A 5,187-nucleotide genomic window follows, 5' to 3' on the forward strand; every position below is an offset into this window, starting at 1 on the left:
ACAATCAGTATCATGAATTTAGAATTTGTCATTATCATGCAAGCTTTAGTTAAATGATTACATTTGTATACATCCCTAGAACACATATAGTATTATTTTTCAGGTTTTAAACTTTATATGTGAGACCAAACCACATGAATATTTCTGAAATTTGCTTTTCACTAGGTATTATGTGTTATAAACTACAATTTGAAGGCACCCTGAGGACTTCAATTGGATTCATAGGTTGATATTTTATCCAGCAAAACTTATTTGTTTTAATAATTTATGTGTAGGTTCTCTTGAATTTTCCTGAACTTTCTATGTGGACTATCACACAGTCTGCAAATAAAGACAGCTTGTCTCTTCGTAATCCAGTTTGGATACACTTTGTTTTCCTTGACTTTTTGTATTGGTTAATAACTTCAATATAATGTAGGACTGAAGCATTTATTAATGTTTATTGAAATTCTGACTTTATGGGAATATGTCAAAAGTGTCACAATTAAATATATATTTGCCCTAGGTTTTGGATGGATACATTTGATTGAATTTTATCAAGTGCTTTTTCTGCTCAAGTGATATGATTATAGGACTGTGTATTTTTTTAGTGTGGTATATCACTTTAATAGATTTCCTGATAATTAATTATCATTTTATTTCTGGGATAAACTCTAGTTGGTTGATATCTTGAAATCTTCCTGGGATTTGTTTTAATCAGGTATGGTAAAGTGACAGATATGGAGACAACTGCCTTTGAAATAAGAGTTTATTACTCACAGTTTCCAAGAGAAGAGGACATGTCACACCATGCAGGGCCACATGGGGAAGTACTAGGGTCAGTTAGGAGGCAGAAGGAGCAAGGGAAAAATATGAGCACAAGTCTTCATTGTTGTTCTGGTGGGAAGAAAAAGGCAAGAGAAGTTAAGCATTTTAGGATTGGTTAGTTTGAATAATTTCAGTGAGCTCTGGGCTATGAGGGTGGTCCTCAGTTGCCCTGTACCTGCCCCTGGAGTGAATTAGGGCAGGGAGAATATTGGCTTGGTGTGTGAGAGTTCAATAAAGGAGGTAGTTGGGAGCATGGACTATGAATTGGTTGGTTTGCATATCAAAGACATCCTGGCAGGCAAGTTGTTTAATATCTCTAGGAATTAGCTAGCTCTGAAAGGGGTAGTCTCTTCAGGATTAGCAAGGCCCCGAGATGTCAAAGCCTCATATAAAATACAGAAAATAAAAAATATGATTAGTACAATTGAGATGCTTTTATTTAGTTAGTTAGTTTTAGTGCTGTTGGGTTTGATATGGTAACATTTGCTTCATGAGATAGGTCTAGGATTTTCTTCCCTTGTAAATTACTTCATAAACTCTGTGTATGTGTGTGTGTGTGCGTGTGAGAGAGAGAGGGAGAGAGAGAGAGAGAGAGAGAAGGCTTTACTGGGGATCAGGCAGGGCTGAGGCAGGGACCATGCTGGGGGAGCAGGGTCTCCACATCAGGCCAATACTGGTCTTCAGAGCAGTTTTGGGGAGCTCAGAGCTGAGCTCTACTGGAGAAGGGTCCAATCAGGTACCTCAAAGCAGAGGCAACCACTGAAGGGAAAGATGGTCTGGTTGGCTTATGCAGGAAGGATAAGATTGGGGGGGTGGTATTGCTAAAGAAAAGTAAGGTACAGTAAACCTTTACAGGGCCAAGATGAACAGGGATTAGCTGAGGGGAGGGGGTCTAATAAGGCCTGAGGGATGAGGGAGGGGAAAGAAAAGAAGGAGAAAAGAACAAGAGGGATGATTCTGGGGCTACAGGGAGGTCCAGCTTTTCTTCAGGGCCCCAGTGAAGCAGGGACAGGTCCTATCTTCTGATCTTACAGGACTCTACTTGTTGCTCAACACAGCAATCTTTATGTACGCAGGGCCTGGGCAAAGTCAGCTGAACTTTATGTAGGCAGAAATCGTCTTCAGGCCTTCTAAGTGGGCAATGAAATCTTTCATGTTTGGAAATGCATCCAGGCACTAGGGCTCAAATATATGGTGCAGGTCAAGACTGTCATAAGCAAGAAAATCCAGAGAGGTGATCTTGTCTCCTGCAAACCATGGACTCTTCCCCAGAAAGTGAGAAAAGCTTCATCTTTTCAGAGATCCTCCAAGTACTTAGGCTTCAGTTTCTCAAAGTCAGGGCTGTAGCAGACACTGACCAGCTAATTGGAGGTGTCTATAACCTAGTTCTCAAAAATGTCCACATGAATCTTCTCTTCTGTCTCCCCTCATAGGTTGTACTTGTAAGCAATGTAGCAAAAGATGACATTGCTCTGGGTGATCTCAAAAGCATCATCAATTAAATAGGGCAGATTGGGAAAGTCCAGGCCTGGCTTCAATTTCTCATTCAGTCACTGGCTTCTGTCATGGTCAGGAGCATCCCCCACCATGTACTTCTTTCCCTGATAGTTTAAGTCTTTGTATTCCAGAAGCAGGCAGATGGTATGAGCCAGCCTGTGAATGTTCCAGTAACCCGAGTTCATGGCCATGGTTTAGCTTTCTGTGGACTCAGGGGATGACCTCAGTGGAACTAGGCTGAAACTTCATCCTTGCAATTTTTCTTTAAGTTAGAAATTATATCAAAATAAAAAGTTATAGGGAAGAAGGAAGGAAGAAAGGAAGGAAGGAAGGAAAGAAGGAACCAGAGGACTGTGAGCCTCTCTAGCAAATTAATAAAACCCAAGGAGGGGGTCGTGGGAACCTATGATTTATAGTCAGTTGGTCAGAAGTACAGGTGACAACCTGGGCTTGCAATTGGTATCTGAAGTGTGTTGGGGGGGGCAGTCTTGTGGGACTGAACCCTTAACCTATGGAATCTGATGTTATCTCCGGGTAGATAAGTGTCAGAACTGAGTTGAATCATAGGACCCCCAGGTGGTGTATGGAGAATTGTTTGGTGTTATGGGGAAACCCCACACACTCACACATTAGAAATCTGGAGAATCCGATCCCATTGAGTGATATACCATACTTATGAATAAGATATTCTCTAGATATATTGTATAACACGAGGAATATAGCCAGTATATTATAATAACTATAAATGGAGTATAACTTTCAAAAATTATGAATCACTGTATTATACACCTGTAACATATAATATTGTACATCTACCATAACTCAATTTTTAAAAAAAGAATTGAAAACAGGGACTCAAAAAAATAATAAACAAAAAATAAATAAAGATATTCTCTCTTATCCTAACACATTGAGTGATCCAGGAAACTCCTTAGAAATCAGTATAAAATGGGAAAAGTAGTCTCAGTTTGATTACACTTCAAGAGGCCTAGAAGAGAAAATGTAAGATTTCTGTGAAGGGAGTCATTCTCAAAATGGGTCACAAAGAATTTCCACACATAAATATTTTCTCCCCTTCCACCAAGCATGAGCTCATAATAAAAAATTACAACCAATACAAGAAAACAGGCCACCATGAATAAGAATTAGCATAAAAAAAACCATGAAGAGTACTATTCTTTTGAACTTCATATAATGGAATTATACATATACTTCCAAAGCACATTAAATTGGCTAAAAAAAATAAGAAATTAAAAATCATGGAGGGAAATACTGTTACCAGCTAAACAAACAGAAAGATTTGAAAACCAGCAAAATGAAATTTTCAGAAATAAAAAAATATAGTGTTTGAAATTACCAACTCAATGGATATGTCAAACAACACACTATACATAGCTGAAGACAGTAGTGCTGAACTAGAAAAATAGTATGAAAAAAATTATGTAAATGGAGTACAACTGAAAAGGAAATAAAAGATGTAAAAGCACAATTAAGAGACTTAGAGAATAGAATAAGAATGTTCACCATATCTCTAATAGACGTTCCAAAAGAAGAGAACACAGAGCATGAAAGAAAGATAATATTTGAAAAGATAATGACATTGAGAATCATACTAAATATCAAGCTGGATAAGTAAAAATAAATCCCCAAAACACACTCAGACACCTCATAGGGAAACTGCAGTATTCCAAAGACCAAGAGAATATCTTAAAAGCTATCTGGGAAAAAAGCTGGCAGATTAAATATAGACTGACTTCATACTCCTCATCCAAAAGATAAGGAGGACAATGGGGAGCTGAGAGAAAATAGCAACCTTTTAAGATCAGTTGAAAGAAAGAGATTTGTAGACAACACTGAACTTACTACCAACATATCATCAATGAAGAAATTTATACTTCACAGTCACCAAAATCCTGGATGCTTTTTTCTGCTTCTCAACCTGGAACTCAGAAAGTCCAGTACTACTGCTTTGCTTTCTTTTCCATTTTCTTGTTTTTAGAGCTGGCTGTATCATTTTTGGTTTTCTATTTTTACATTTTATCTCTCTCTGCTATATGTTTGGACCAGAAGGGTATATAAAACATGAAATCACTGTGTCATCCTAACTGGAAATCTCGCTATTTCTTTACCTTCATTTCAATGTCCATATAACCTCCAGAATAATCTAGCTCAGTGCTTCTTAAACCACCTATGGTAAAAGATTAGTGTGATAATTTTTTCCAAAAGATGACAGACCCATACTTTGTCAAAGTCAACTGATCACTCATTTGAATGTGGCAGCAATGTCAAATTGCAATAAAACTTTAAAAATACTTAATGTCAATTTCTGTACTTACTGCAGACAAGTAACAAACTGTTCTTGGACTAACATTGATATGCGGACCACACTTTGAGTAGCACTGATCTAGTTAAAATTCAAATCTGCTATTTCCTCTACATCAGGAAACTTCTAGCTCCAGAAACTTATAGCCACTGCCATAATCAAAAAGCTGCTGTTAAAAAAAAAAAAAAAAAAAAGCTGCTGAAAAAAAACGTTCTATGAGCATTTGAAAGTTTTTTTTTTTAAAAGCATACAAACATTTATACACATCAACCTCATTATTTCCAGATGTTTCTCTAACTCTGCTTTTTTTTTTTTTTAAATTTCATTTCTATGGTCTGTTATGGGCTAAGTATGTGTGTTCAAGCTCCCTAGTGTTCTGTATTATCCATTTCTCCTTGAGGGTCCTCTAGGGCAGCGGTCCCCAACTTTTTTGGCACCAGGGACCAATGTCATGGAAGACAATTCTTCCACAGACGGGGGTGGGGGGTGGGGGGATGGTTCAGGCGGTAACATGAGGAATGGGGAGCGATAGGGAGCTGCAGGGAAAGGTTCTCTCGCTC

The 5,187-nt window shown here is 37.9% G+C and overlaps 1 pseudogene; it reads right to left on the reverse strand.

The window, feature by feature from the left end:
* Positions 1–1,896: 1,896 nt before the first annotated feature.
* Positions 1,897–2,495, reverse strand: LOC103077462 (glutathione S-transferase Mu 4-like; annotated as a pseudogene).
* Positions 2,496–5,187: the final 2,692 nt, after the last annotated feature.

This window comes from Lipotes vexillifer, unplaced genomic scaffold, assembly GCF_000442215.2.
Source record: "Lipotes vexillifer unplaced genomic scaffold, Lipotes_vexillifer_v1.1 scaffold15, whole genome shotgun sequence".
Lineage (NCBI taxonomy): Eukaryota > Metazoa > Chordata > Mammalia > Artiodactyla > Lipotidae > Lipotes > Lipotes vexillifer.